We start from the raw sequence: 16,792 nt of genomic DNA, 5'->3' as shown, positions 1-16,792 counted from the left end.
CTCTTCATCTCCGTGTCCAGGTCCTGCCTCCTCTTGCTTAGAGTGTCCCTCAAAGCAGACGGGCTAAGATCCGCCTTTCCCTTGCCCTCTCGAGGCGCCATAGGGGGCGTGGTCCCTTTGCCCGCCCTCTTTTTATTGAGCTCCTCCCTTAAATCTAAGGGTGCTCTTTTAGAGGTGACCTCGTCCTCGTTGCGAGGGGCAGCATTAGTCCTTGGCACTGGTTTCTGGGCCTACTTAGGGGTTCAGGGTGCTCGCGTTGCTTCGCTCGGGGGGTGTTATTGGTGGAGTGTCGGGTTCTCCCATCATCTACTGGTATAGTGGTCTCCACCCCATCCTTGCCCTTCTCCTTCCTCTTAGGCAAGGTCACACTCGACTTACCCGGTAACAGGCCGTTCAGGACCTCTTGCATGTTCTCCAAGGTGGTCTCCAACCTTTGGTTCTTACGGTGGAGCTCACGTATTTCCTCTTCATAGAACCGAGACTTCGAACTTGAGCTCACAGAATGGACCCGGGGATGCTTATCATGCCTACGGGCAGAAGGGCCCGGGTCTTGCCGGGCGGAGTTCGGTACCTGCGGTGGTTTTGGAGGAGGGAACTCATTATCATTTCTCGATGGTGCTCTTGGAGGACTTTCTCCAGGTGGGCCGCCCGGTGATGAGGCCACTCAATCACCTTCGTGAACCTCAGGGTCCTTCGGGGGATCCACGTCTCTAGGTGGAGGAGCGTCCTTCATGGAGGCCTTCAGCTGGACTCCGTTCAGGTGAACCTCTACCTCTCGTGGCTCCCTCAGTCGCTTTGAACGTCTTGGCATTTTCTTCTTGCCGGAAATAATGGTGGAACAGTAGCTTGAAACTAACGTTCCCACAAACGGCGCCAAACTATTGACGGTGAGAACTCGTCAACTAAGTTGAGTTGGAAAAATTATCAAGTCAAGACCACTAATGGAAAAGCTGTAGAAACTTAAACAATCACTCAAGAACAATGATAGAACAATAATGGAGAATTCCGTCTTTCGTTCACACTCAAGCCTTTGCTACAGTAAAATTTCCAACCCCTTTTCAGGTGGTGTTCCAGTTCATTTTATAGTAGGCTCTAATGACCTTAGGCACATGGTGGTCCAGGAGACCAAGTGGTACATATGTACTATGTCAGGGGAGTGGCTTCAGAGGTTGTGGTCGTACGTCCAGTACAGGAGCAGGTGTCAGGAGGATGTCTCCACTACTTGTCTGTACCCATGTCTGATGAGTGGTGGAAGGCATAGTGGCGCAGGTGATAGTGGTGTCGACTCTGACCTTTGGCCGTAGATGTACGGGCCATAACTCTTATCCCAGCAGTCCCACTGGTATTGGTGTCCGTACTCAGTACTAGGTCGTACAAGTATGTCCCATTCGACTCGCACTGGAGCCTCTAAGCATAGGGGTCTCAAGGTGTAAGGAATGGGACCCTTGGTGCATGGCTCTACTCACGTGGCCACTAGGTGACGTAGCTCTCATTCCTTCGCGAGGCCCCCTTGGAAGGCTTATTGATGGCGCGGCTCTCTTGGTTGTTCACGAGGCCGAGTGTGCTGCGGATGTGACCCCCATGAGGCCATGGGAGAGGCCACCACGGGGCCTAGATGGCGAGGCCACTTGGTACGTGAGGGCGTGGCCGAGCGAGGCCACCTGGTGTGCGCGGGCGTGGCCGAGCGAGGCCATCTGGGGTGCGCGGGCGTGGCTGAGCGAGGCCAACTGGTGCGCGCGGGCGTGGTCGAGCGAGGCCACCTGGTGTGCGCGGGCGTGGCCGAGTGAGGCCACCTGGGGTGCGCGGGCGTGGCCGATCGAGGCCACCAGGTGCGAGCGGGCATGGCCGAGCGAGGCCGCCAGGTGCGCGCGGGCGTGGCCGAGCGAGGCCAATAGTGTCCGTGCCTGACTGGCCGAGCGAGGCCATGGCTTCTATGTCGTTTAAATGGGGGCTTCATGGCGTTGATCTCATATTTTCCCTTGGTGAGATTTTGAGCCTCAACACCAAGCATTTACGGTACCATCACGAGCATTGATGGTGCCATCACTAACGTGCGGACACGATGCTCGTTCTGGGGATTCCTCAATCATGAAGAATTCATAGTTGTCACCAATCAACTCTATGTTGATATTCTGCTTCCAATTAAGGAAGTTTTCTCCACTGAGTTTCTTCATCGAAAGTTGAAAAAAAAAGGATGGGAGTAGACACAGACACTACTTAGCTTAAAACTACAAATTATCAATAAAATAGAAATCAATAACATTTGCTCAATTAAACTTCTATTCACACAAATTTCAAGAAATAGCACAACATAGACAAAAAAAAAATCATATCTCTATTTCTTTAGGTTTTTAACTAATCTATCATATCCTTGTCCCGGTTGGAGAGAGTTAAAAATACCACTAGTTAAATAGAGTTGTAAACTCATTTAATAATGGACACCACTATTAACAACCTACTATTCAATCAAAATAAGAAAACAAAATCTCTTATTTTATGAGCTAGACCCACGGTTCAATAATCATAGATTTAGTCCTAGTAGTCACCGTAGGGGTGAGTCTAGTAGAATTTGACCTATAATTATCTATCTTTCGAAATCTAACCTTGTCAAAATAGCTAATGAACACCTTCCGTAGGGGGACGAATCAAAGCGCCTCGAGGCCCCATTAAGCTATTGACTATGTTAAACCAACGGTGGAGATCGAATAAAATTCTTAAAATAAGCTCATTATAAAATTAAAAATGGTATTTTTATTATTTATTTTTAGAAAATTAATGACTATAGTTTTCCAAAAAAAATTTAACAGATTAAAATTTTTAAAACCAAAGTTCTATAATTTCTTATTAATTCTAAAGTGTCACATTGAAACAAATTCAATTAATTTAGAATTCATTTGTTGCTAATCAATATTTAGGTTTAACTAATATAATGAACCTATACAATTAAGTCCAACTCAGGTAAATGGGCCTTAACAATTGGGCTTGTATGGAGGAGGGCTGGGTACAATATGTCGTTCCCACTACAAAGGCCCCCTATCTTCCATACAAGGTCCAAAAGACAGGAATTTAAACCTTCGTTTTATTAATTGTTATTAATTGATTAGGCCCACTATAGTCATGCAAAGCAAATGGGCCTTCACAAGTGGAATCACCCACAAGAGAGGAATTTAAACTTTACATTTTCTAATGGGCCCAAATAAAACCTATCATTTTATGACTATTTTATTTGGCAAAATACCATATATCTAACAAACATATGGGGCACTATATGCATCTAAGCCCAATTGCAAAAATACCACATATAGTGCAAACAGATATGTTATAATTGGATGGGTCTAATTATGTTACTATATGAGCAATTCTATGAATCTATGCAAAAAATACCACAATTTATTTCATTTGCAAAAATACCACAATTAATTATCAAGTATTTACAAAAAAAAATTCAAATTAATTAAATTTTTACAAAAAATCAGTCAATTTAAATGAAATTTATCAACAATTAACAATAGTTAATTTAAATTTCATTTATCAACAATTAACTTGGTTTTAGGTTAATTTGATAAAAAATTATTAATTTAATTTAAATAGAATTTATCAACAATTAACCAAAGTTAATTTAAATCCCATTTATTAAAAAAATATTTTATTAATTGGCTAAAAAAAATGATACTTTTCAAAATTTAACCAATTTAAAATTTAAAAATCAATATCTTAACTATTTTCCAAAATACATTGTGTTGTTACAACTATTATCTAATATTTTAACCATTTAAAATATATATTTATAAATAGTTATAACAACCCTAAAATATCTAAAAAATAGTTAAACAAATTTATACGAGATAGCCTAAAACATGTTTCTAAAATTGAATTAAAAAAGAAACAAAGAATAGAATACTTACAGTATACGCAGCGGAATTAAAGAGTCATTCCTTCAGTTTCTCTAACTCTTGTATCCTCTCTGTCGCAGAGTATTATCAAGAAACTGAACTGATCTTCTATTTTCTTCACAATCTTCCAATGTATCCTTAGAACCACCTAGACTAGTGTGGGAAATTCTCAACACATGAGATACATATAGAGAGAAGAAGAGAAAATAACAAAGTGGCTTAGAAAAGGACTTGTGTTTAGAGAGAATCTAAAATTATCAGAAAATCTGACTTGTCACTTATCAAACTTCTGTTTTGACTTCTCTCTAAGCACTCCTTTTATAGACTCAATTAGGCCATTTAATTTAATTAAAAAAACAATAAAATAATAGCCATTTTGAAGCCCTAGGTCGAAATTATCATGGGCTATAGGCTCGTGAAATTTGCCATTTGATCATAAGCCCATTGGACTTAAAATCAAGGCATGTATTATTTTCTATTGATTTAATTAAATAAATAATTATTTAAATCCTTTATCAAATTAATTATTTATAATTTGAACCTTGATTTAAATTTATTTATTAATTTAGATACCAATTTATCTTAATTAATAAATCTGTCATAATTTTTCTTTTCTTCTCAAAATTACACAACTCTGTGAAACTATCCAAAATTGACCTGGTCAACTTTGATAATTCTAATTGATGATTAAATCAATTAATTGAGACTATCTAGATGATTTAATCCAAGGTACAAAGGGGATCATGGGCCTATGAAATCAAGCTCCAATAAGTTATCATAAATCTAACAAATAAATTTACTAACTTATTAATATCTCGTGACTCCACCATAGACTTGGAATTGCACTCTTGAATTCATAGAACGCTCTATAACAAATATAGATACGCTATTAATTATCCATTGTTACAACCATAATTGTCACTCAATCCTCTATAGACGGTCTACAATGAGATAGGACTAAAATATCGTTTTACCCCTCATTGTATTTTATTCTTAAAACACATAGTTCCTTGTAAATGATATTTCAGTAAACTAATTTAATTACTGAAATGAGATCTCTATCATTTAAAACCTTGAACCAAACTAAAAGGAAACCATCGTTTCACTTCTTCATCAGAAGCTATAGATGTTCATATCTATGATTAGCACTCCCACTCAATTATACTACCGAGTTCCCAAGATGTATTTATGGGCTAGTCCGTAGGGTAAGCTGGTAACGAACAAGTCAAAGAACTCAAATAATACAATCAGTTAGAATACTAACCACTCAGAATTGAGATTGAATTGACCTATGGTCAACTATATGATATGACTATAATAGATAATAATGGTATGTTTACTTATCTTATCAACTGTCAATATCGGTCCTGTCCGATGATACAAATACACCCGATCTTATCTTCTTCGCTAATATTCTGGAAAGAACATAACACTATAATGTGTAAGTAGATCATATCGTAGATTGTCAAGTCAGTGTAAATCCGGTGCACTGACTAATCTTTGGACTAACTTATTTTGAACATATAATCATATTTATATTCCACTGTGATTACGTCACTATAAATAAGATTAGCTATATGCTTGGGATTTAATAGAAGTTCATATTAAACAAATAATCATGAAAATAAAACATGTGAGCAAAGTGATTGACCAAGTCAAAAAATGATTTCTATTCTTTTATTGATAATAAAATGAGATTACAAAGAATTTGGGTTTTAATTAGGGCATAAAACCCCAAAAAATATATCACAATATTCACAAATATTATATTTATGCCCTCAACGGGCTAAAATTACAAACATGCCCCTAACAACCAAATGGGGCCCACATGCATATTTAGTTCAGCTAAACATGCATCTCTAATCACATACTCATCAAATTCACACATTAACATAATAAACAACTTATTGCCCTCCAGGAACGCTAATCAAGGCCCAAAGCCTTATTAGCAAATTTGGGACGCTACAATACCGTTAATCTATTCTAGTCATATCATATATAGTTGACCATAGGTCAATTCAATCTCAATTCTGAGTGGTTAGTATTCTAACTGGTTGTATTATTTGAGTTCTTTGACTTGTTCGTTACCAGCTTACCCTACGGACTAGCCCATACTTACATCTTGGGAACTCAGTAGTATAATTGAGTGGGAGTGTTAATCATAGATATGAACATCTATAACTTCTGATGAAGAAGTGAAATGATGGTTTCCTTTTAGTTTGGTTCAATGTGCTAAATGATAGAGATCTCATTTCAGTAATTAATATTATTTTTCTGGAATATCATTTACAAGGAACTAAGTGTTTTAAGGATAAAATACAATGAGGGGTAAAACGGTATTTTAGTCCCATCTCATTATAGACTGTTTATAGAGGATTGAGTGACAATTATGGTTGTAACAATAGATAATTAATAGTGTATCTATATTTGTTATAAAGCATTCTATAAATTCAAGAGTGCAATTCTGAGTCTTTAGTGGAGTAATGAGGAATTAATAAGTTAGTAAATTTATTTGTTAGATTTATGATAACTTATTGGAGCTTGATTTTATAGGCCTATGGTCCCCACTGCACCTTGGATAAAATCATCTAGACAGTCTCAATAAATTGATTTAATTATCAGTTAGAATTATCAAAGTTGACCAGGTCAATTTTGGATAGTTTTATAGAGTTATGTAATTTAAAGAATAAAAGAGAAATCAGGGCATATTTATTAATTAAGATAAATTGGTATCTAAATTAATAAATAATTTTAAATCAAGATTCAAATTATAAATAATTAATTTGATAAAGGATTTAAATAATTATTTAATTAATAAAATCAATAGAAAATTATACAAGCCTTGATTTTAAGTCCAACGGGCTTATAATTAAATGGGAAATTTCATGGGCCTAAAGCCCATGATAATTTCGACCTAGGACTGATTATTGACTATTATTTTATTGATTATTTAATTAAATAATTGACCTAATTGAGTCTATAAAAGGAGTGTTAAGTGAGAGATAACAGACACTGGTTTTCATATAGGTTTTAGATTCTCTCTAAACATAAGTCATTTTCTAAGCCTTATTGTTTTATTTTCTTCTTCTCTCTCTCTCTCTCTCTCTCTCTCTATATATATATATATCTCATGTGTTGAGAATTTTCCACTTTAGTCTATGTGATTCCAAGGATACTTTGGAAGGCTATGAAGGAAATTGAAGATCGATTCAGTTTCTTGGTAATACTCTGCGACAGAAAGGATACAAGGGTTAGAGAAACTGAAGGAATGACTCATTCATTTAACTGCGTACAATGTAAGTGTTATCCCCAAATTTTTATTAAATGATGTGGCAATTGGATAGACAAGTGGCAATGCATGGTCAGTAAATGACACATTAATAGTCAATAAATGTGTTATTTAAAGAAGTGAAAATGTTGGGAGTTGACATGCGGAATTGTGATATTACTGTTCAAGAAATAAATTTACCTGGTCGGAAGCAATTTTCCCGACCGGTGATAAGCCATGGCCGACCAGTGATATGCCTTGGTTGACCAGTAAGGTGTCTTGTTCGACCACTCACTTCGAGGAATGGATTTGGTCGACCGGACGGATCAGAATCTCAAGAGTTAACCATCTGGTGACTCTTCAGTAAAGCCTCAATAACAGCTTCAACCTGAATCACTCATAACTGTCATGGGAATCTCTCAGATATCCCGAAGTAATAGCTATATTGTTGCAATTTGAATTTATTTATATTTTATTAATTAAAGTTGGTTGGAACAACCAAGGACCCCGTCAAACGGGATATTTCTCATGTACGATCGATGAGACTATAAATAAAGGGTTCATCGCATCATTTAGGGGGATCTGGGGATTGAAAGAAAACTCTCTAGTTTGGAGACTTTGGGACCATTACTTGGGGCATTCTGGGAGCATTTTCTGAGAGTTCAGAGAGAGAAATAGTGTATTTTCCTACTTTTACTTGAGAAACTCAGTTGACTAAGGTTCATCTGATCTTAAGTATAGGCTAAATATATCACAACTCTAAGTGGATTAGGTTATTACCAACTAATTGGGGCTGAACCACTATAAAAATTACTTGTGTTATTTACTTTCTATTCAAGGTTTATTGTCGTTTTTGCATCTACTCACAGTTGGCCAAAATCGTGGTCAACAGTAAGTATTCTTATCATTATTTCTCTTTGAATTCAATTTTAGAAACATGTTTTTGGTTGTCTCATATTAACTAGTTTAATATTAGATCTACATGAAAATAAATAAAGATCCTGTATAAGTTTTCCCAACAAACAATTAATAACCATTATCTGTGTAAGGTCTCTACTAGTTCACTTAGAACATGAGAAATCCTCATGGAAAAAGAATTCAAATAATGGTTTAGTTCCAATCAGACTATTGGAGGGAAATAATATATTATTTATTTCACCTTATAGTACACGTTACTTGTGGCAATATAAATATTAACTTCGTTGAAGCAACATAATAGGTTTCTGAAAAATGACAAAGAAATCAATTACGAAAAGCTTATTCTCTTCCTCCAAAATATCACCTATTGTAATGGATAACCGTAGCCCAAACCATGTAACTCCAATGACCTTTAGTGCCCCAGGTTTGTCTAGCAAAAAAATCCCTAATCATTTGACCCGTTCCAGGCGACTTCGGTATGGCTCTAGTGACCCATGCCCAAACTACGTTGTTGTGGAAATGATGTTGATGCCTGCTAACCATTCAAAGAGAAGATGCAGTGAACTGTTGGTCGAGGCTCGTAAGCGATGTATAGACTTGGCATCGACTAAGTACCAGTAGAACATCTCCAAACACAAGGAAATAACCATTGAAGCCTTTGTGGAGGCGGCGACCGACTACCTCCGTGGTGAGGCTTTGCCTAGTTAAATCATCGATCTTGACCGAGGTTCACCTAGTAGGGAATGAAGATATTTGCACCATCTACATAATGCACTTAACTGCAGGGCCAAATTCTTCTTATTTTGTTTTTAATATGTTTTTAAATGTATGGTTTTAATGTGATTCTAAATGATTTGAACCCCAATATGAATAATGGGACCCAAAAAAACAATTTAGAACAAGGAGGCCTTGGATCGTTCTAAAATCAGATTCTATAAAAACAAAGAACCTTGACCTGTTATCTATAAAGAAATAAGAACCAAAAGTATAAGAAAGATATGAGACTCCACACTCAAGAAATGAGAAGGATTGTGAGTGATAAGTCAAGGATTTGAACGCCACAAGAAAGATCTTGATAAATTCTAAGAATTTCTTTGAAAAACAAAAGAGAAAACACTCTCAAAAATATATTAATTCCAAATCTGATTGGAAAACTCGTATCTCCCCCTATTTATACTTGGAACAACCCTCCAAGAATAGCTCCAAGAATAGGAAAAGTTATAGACCAAAACCCTTCAATTCTAGACTATTAGGCTTCTAAAAAGTAGCTAAATGGATTAATACAAACTGTCTTATTTTAACCAATCAAAATATAACTAAATGACATAAATAAAACATAAATATATGCCCATAACTCCTCCAAATCGAAAGGCCACATTTTGTGAGGTTAACCAACCATTTAAATTGCCTCAATAACATTAACTAGGCATTGAACTCCATTTTGAGTAAGTTCTTTATGTTTCCATTATCAGCCCATATTTCTTAGATTAGCCCATTAAGTGCTTCTTTGAACCTTCTAGCTCTTGCTCTTGTAATTGGCCCAATTGGAACTTGCAATTACTCTTTTAGTGTTGCTCCTTTATTCTCATCATTCCCTCCTTCTTGAAAATGATTTTTCCTCAAATCTTCACCTATATCAAAAGGAGACAAATCAGAAACGTTAAAACTTGCACTCACATTATACTCACCTGGAAGGTCTAACTTATAGGCATTGCCATTGATCTTTTCCAACACTTGAAATGGCCCATCACCCCTTTAAGAAGTTAGATCGTCTTTGAATAGGAAATTGTTCCTTCCTCATATGCACTTAAACTCAATCACTAGGTTCAAATACAACATTCTTTCGCCATTTGTTGGCTTGGGGTGCATATTTTTTAGTCTTCTTCTCAATGTTCTGTCGAACCTTCTCATGAATCTATTTAACAAAATCATCTTTCTTTTTTCCATCTAAGTTAACACGCTCAGCCAAAGGAAATGGAGTTAAATCCAAAGGTGTCAATGGATTAAAACCATACACAATTTCAAAAGGTGAAAACTTAGTTGCAGAATGTACACTCCTATTTTATGCAAACTCTACATGTGGCAGGCAATCTTCCCATGTTTTCAAGTTCTTTTGTATTATGGCATGCAACAAAGTAGATAATGTTATGTTAACCACTTCAGTTTGATCATCAGTTTGTGGGTGACAAGTAGTAGAAAACAAAAGCTTAGTACCTAGATTTCCCCACAAAGTCTTCCAAAAATAGCTCAAGAACTTTGCATCTCTATCCGAAACAATGATTTTGGGCATGCCATGAAATCTTAACATTTCCTTGAAAAACAAATCAGCAATATGTGATGCATCATCGGTTTTATGACATGGAATGAAATGTGCCAATTTTGAAAACCTATCTACAATCACATATATAGAATCCCTGCCCTTTCTAGACCTAGGTAAACCCAAAACAAAGTCCATAGATATGTCAATCCAAGGTTCACTAGGAATAGGCAAAGGAGTATACAAACCATGAGGCTTGACCTGAGACTTAGCTTTTCTACATGTAATACACTTCTCACAAACTCTTTCAACATCTCGTTTCATATGAGTCCAAAAAAAGTGTCCATGCAAGATTTCTAATGTCTTAGATACACCAAAATGCCCCATCAAACCACCCCCAAGAGATTCTTTAATGAGCAAGTCGAGCCAAGTCGAGCAATGAACTTTTAGGCAGACATAGCTTATTTTCTCTTAACAAAAAACCATCATGCCTAAAGAATTTTCCAAAAGCTTCTTTTTCACACGCATTGAATACATTAGAAAAGTCACAATCATCAACATACAAACCTTTAATGTATTCAAAACCAAGCAATTTTGCATCTAAGGTAGAGAGTAAAACATACCTTCGAGATAAAGCATCAGCAACAATATTTTCCTCACCTTGCTTGTATTGGATGACATAAGGAAACGTTTCAATGAGCTCAACCACTTGGCATGTCTTCTATTTAGCTTTTGTTGGCCCTTCAAATGATTTAAAGATTCATGATTACTGTGAATCACACACTCTTTTGGCCAAAGGTAGTGCTGCCAAGTGTCCAATGCCTGAACCAACACTTACATCTGCTTGTCATAAGTTGGATAGTTTAAGGTTGCTCCACTTATTTTTTCACTAAAGTATGCAATAGAACAACTCTTCTGCATTAGAACAGCTCCAATACCTATTCACGAATCATCACACTCAATCTCAAAGGTTTTAGTGAAGTTAGGTAAAGCAAGCTATGAATATAGGATAATTTCCCTTAAAGCATTCGTCGATGGAGTCACAGGACCATGGAAGAAAGGGGTCTCACAAAATCAGGCCCACATATCCAACCCCCCACGATAACCAAGTGTGTTAGGCGCATAGGGGCATGAGCGTCGAAAGGGCGAAGGCCTCTCTAGGCAAGATCCAACTCGCCTTAGGCATGCATACGTACTCCCTCACGACCTGATGCACCCCTTGATAGGCAAGGGCCTCGCACCACTCTAAGTCTAGCACACTTGCGTGCCTCAAAACTGAGACACACACATGGTGTAAGGAGGCCGTCGAGGTGATCCTTGCACAAGGCTTAACTTGCCTGGGCGTCACGCATCGAACCTCTAGGCATGAAGCTTCCCAAACCTCGGGACAAGGAAGTTAGCCTAGGAGAGCCTCGCTGTGCGAAGGGGTCTCATTACGCCAACTTGATGCGCCAGGCCAGTTGCGATGCATAGCCCCACGATACACAGGAAGTTAGCCTAAGTGAGTCTCGTTATGCGAGGCCTATGGGAAAGCAAGGCCTATGTCACAAAAATACCTCAATGCAGGGGATGCATTAAGGAAATCCATTCTACCCCCACTGATGAACCCATAAGTTCTACAACACTTGGTAAAATATAAATAATTTTGGGGAAAATACTTTGGAAAGGTAAGAGGGACCACCAGGCATGAAGTACATGTACGAGTACGGGGTGTACAACCCTCGGGAGGATAGAGGCATGGCCTTGACATCCGTGTCCAACAAATAGTGGTGGTACGAACCCGTACAAAGAGTGGGGGCACTACTTGAGCATCCCCGACCATATACCAGAGCCAACACCACAATGTCCTGCACCACAACCTTGACAACTTACCTGCATACGTTCTTGTCCCCTGGGGCCACCATGTATCAAGGGTCATTAGAGGCTACCTATAAATAGACTTCAACCCCTCAAAGTAAGGGGTTGGAACAATTCATTGTAGACAGAGATAGAAGAGCAATATACGAGATTTTCCTCCATTGTTGTTCAGCATGTTTCTTTCTTAAGTTTTTCCTATGTTCTTTCTACTCAGTTTTCGTAACAAGCTTTGAGTTTTCCATCCACATATCATTGACGAGTTCTTGCCGTCAACAATTTGGGGCCGTCTATGGGAAGAATAAGTATCAAGCAAACGTTCTTTCAACACTTCCAGCAAGGAAAAATGTCAAGGCATTTGAAACCTTACGTCAACTGCAAGATGTTGAGGTTCACCTGGATGGAGAATAGCTAAGGTCCTCTAGAAAAGACCCTCCTTCGCCTAAGCATGGAGATATGCCGAAGGAACATCCTGCCCCAAGGAAGAAGAAGGAAGTATCATCCCTAGCTATCGAACTCAATGAAGGCCATTCAAAGCCGCCAGCGCACCCACATCCTCAGCCTCCGGTGGCACCACGCTTCAGCCATCGGGACCCGGGTCCCTCTATGCACAAGCTAGGCAAGAGTCCCCGAGTACACTCGGTGAGTTCCACCTCAAGGACTCGCTTCTATGAGGATGAGATTCACGAGTTACACGAAAAGAATTGAAGGCTGGACACCACGCTAGAGAACATGCAGGAGGTTTTAAATGTCCTTCTACAAGGAAAGTCGATCGTACCCCTTCCCAAACATAAGAAGACGGAGCGTGAAAGAGGGGAAACCACTGTCCCTGTAGACGATGGAAGAACCCGACTTTCCACCAGCAACACTCCCTAGACAAAGCACCATGAATGACCTAGGCCGGCAAGGTACCCCTAGGAACAAAGAGGACGAGACAACACAGGTCGTAAGAACACAAAGTCGCCTCTAAGGAGGCGCCCCTTGACCTAAGAGAAAAGCTCAATCGAAGAAGGTCAAAAGTAAGGACGACACCTCCTATGGCTCCCCCGGAAGACAAAAGGAATGGAAAGGCCAACCCATCAAACTTGAGAGACTTATTGAACAAAAGGAGGCAAGACTTAGACACCGAGATGAGGAGCCTACGGAGCAAGATAATCACCGCATCTGGGGGGCATGCTATCAACGATGAGTTTGATTACGAATCACCCTTCATTGGGGAAATTCAAGCCATGCAACTCCCAGCCAACTTCAAAAAGCCTCACATGACCCCTTACGAGGGCAATACAGATTCAAAATACCATCTTGACGTGTTCAATGACCTAATGAAGCTAAGGGGAGTTACTAGCAGAGCCAGATGCCACTACTTTGTTGTCACGTTAAAGGGTCCTGCGTACAAGTGGTTTAAGAGACTTCGGCCAAGTTCCATCAGGTCTTGGCAATAATTTTCTGACGAATTTCTCCAACAACAATACGCTGTGTGTGATTACACCATGCTAGGCACCAACCTTGCTAATGTAAAACAAGGAAAAGAAGAGAGCCTGAAGAGCTATATTCATAGGTTCAATATGGAGGGAGCCAAAGTAGGAAGCCTAACTCGTGGGGAGTTAAAAATGGCCATTACAGTCAGAGTGTGCCTGGGTAGTAAGCTGTGGGATAACATGCTATAAAGGGAGGTCACTAACTTAGAAGATTTCTACGAACAGGAACAAAAGTACATTTGTGCCGAAGACGTCCATAAGAACTTGAAGGCATCATTTTTCAAGCCCTCGGCCCCTGAAGGTTCTAATGACGCAAAAAAGAAAAGAGTGTACGAAGGGCCAAGAGATGACCACCAAAGGAAGCACAAACAAGGAGGTAACCCTAGGCAAACATCCCACACCTTCTACATTGACCTAACACATACTAGGGAACATATCTTCGTAGCAAACGAGAATCGGGTCCCCTTCAAGAGACCCCCACCAATGAAGAGAGATCGGTCAAAGAGTGATCCTAGAAAGTATTGTCAGTATCATAAAGACATTGGCCACACCACGACGAAATGCACTCATTTAAAGGTGGAAATTGAAGAACTCATACGCAGGGGGCACTTAGGTAGATACGTCTGAAGAGAAAATCAAAGACCAGATGACAGATCACCCTCGCCATGAGCACGAGATGTAGTCCCAAAGGAGCAAGGAAAGGTGAGGACAATCTTCAGAGACCAATATTCGGAAGAGAATCAAGAAAGGGGCGAGAAAGATATGTCAGAGAAGCCAGACGAAGTCCACCCCCATGTATGTTAAACTTAGAACAACGACCCCTGAAAAACTTTAAAGGGGAAAAAAATTCAATAAACTTCACCAAAGAAGACGTACGGGGTGTGCATTTCCCACACAATGACCTTTGGTATTAAGTGTATAGCTGGCTAACATGAGGGTGCATCGGGTTCTGGTAGATAATGGGAGCTTTGTAGACATCCTATGTCGCCCAGCCTTAGAGAATATGGGACTAGGCATTAGGAACCTAAAGCCCTACAATACCCCCTGTATGGGTTTATGGGAGACTCGATACAGCCCCTAGGAATAATCGAGTTAGCCCTCACCATGGGAGAGCCACCTAGACAACCCATTATAATGACAAACTTTATCGTAGTAAGTTATTCCTTGGCCTTCAATGCGGTATTAGGGAGACCCTCCTTGAGAAAATTGAAGGCGATAACCTTAGTATACCACTTGGCCATAAAATTCCCAACTCCTGGGGGGTAGTGAGCATGAACGGGGAACAGAAAGAAGCAAGGGAATGTTATAACACATCCCTCTTCACAGTCATGAAACTTCTAGTACCTATGGCAGTGGTAGTGCATAGGAGCACAAACCCGCATGAGTTAAACCCTCGAGTTAGTAAGGAGATCAAATCGATGGTTGTGCATATGCGCTTGAGAGGGATCATCAGGTAAAACTCCACTTTTAGTATGATAAATCGAAAGGGTTACCATAGTTAGCCTCCCAACATAGTTATGAGTTAGTAAGGAGATCAAGTAGCTATGAACTAGAGGGGTAACCTAGATGCCCTGGTATGTAGTAGGAACAATGTTTCCATAAATACCTATGTACTTTGCTCATTTTTAATGAATATGTTTCTTATTGGCATGTCACACTCATTTACGCGAGCACATATCTAACTCTCGTGTACCTATCACCAATTGGAGTTATCGAAGTGCATGAGCAAAATGATCAAAGTGCCCGACGAGATAAATCTTCCCAACTACTTGGGGGCAAAGTATATAGCCAGAAAGGGTCCTAAAAGAGACCCTTATAAAAAAATCCTTGCAAGGCATCTCTTGAGTTCATGAGTTCATAGGGGATAACCTCGCGACAAAGGCTAGATACCTCCACGAGGGGTGCGGTCTTAATGAGGACATCTGCTGATAAGCCTAGAGCATCTCCTGGATTCATAAGGACTAGCTACCCTTATGGGTGCCAAGGGAGCCAAAAGGTTCCATAAGGAAAACCTCAGGATAGGCTAATACCTCGACGAGGGGTAAGGCCTTAAATAGGACATCCACCAGTAAGCCTAGAGCGACCACCGAGTCATCCAGCCAAAAAAGTGTCTGATAAGAGACGCTTGTTAAAAGAATTCAAAAGATTTCACGAGGAAAAAGTCTCAATAAAGGCTAATACCTCCATGATGGGTAAGGCCTCGAGGAGATCATCCACTAATAAGCCTAGAGCGGCCACCAATTCGTCTAGCCAAAAAGGGTCCTAAAGGAGACTCTTGTAAAAATAGTACTAGCCATAATGATGAGAAGGACGCTTCTCACACAAAATAACAAGCGCACACAAAGAATAAAAAAGGATGCCAAGAACCCAAAGGGTTAACGTGTCCTTACAAGTATAGTCAAGGTGCACCCAAAAGACTATCATCATCAGTCCAAGGAAGAGATAAGGAATTCATCATAAAGTAAGAGGGACTTATCAAAGTCCCTTACACTTGATAACCAAAAGAGAATGACAAAAGCAAGAATGGCCAATGCATCCTCATAGCCGATATAAAAAATAAGCAAGGACTTAGAAATCAAGAGTCCCACATACCATTAAAGACTTATGAGGAGTTCTATAAAACAAAAAGAAAACAACATGGAGGGTTACACGACAACAATATATATGTATACAAATAAGCCTTGAAGAGGGGTCTACATGTTTCCACTCCGACCTTTCCACTCAGCGATTTTCCCAATTTCATACTCTCCAAAAGGAGACAAGTCGACGTAAGGATTGGTCCTCCACATGGCGTGCAATGTGCTCTCAATTATGTCGTTCTCGACATTTACAAGTTCAGCCTCGAGCGCGTTAATATTCTCTTTTAGAGTGTGGATAGTAGCTTCAAGTCTAGTATTGGAGTGAGAGGTTGAAGCATCCTTGTCCAATGTAGCATCCCTCTAGCAAACCACTTCAGCAAGCTAGCCCTCCAAATCGCAGACCCGTGTGGATAAACTATCTTTCTATACTTCAGCCGTGGAGAGATTCTTCATTGCCCCCTTAAGCTCAAGTTGTAGCCGTTGTGTGGATGAGGAGCTTGAGGTGACAAATCGGTGACCCAGGATTGAAGCCTAAGTAAGGACAA

Source organism: Humulus lupulus, chromosome 8 (assembly GCF_963169125.1).
Source record: "Humulus lupulus chromosome 8, drHumLupu1.1, whole genome shotgun sequence".
Lineage (NCBI taxonomy): Eukaryota > Viridiplantae > Streptophyta > Magnoliopsida > Rosales > Cannabaceae > Humulus > Humulus lupulus.
The sequence above is the reverse complement of the archived record's forward strand: the minus strand, read 5'-3'. Positions refer to the sequence as shown.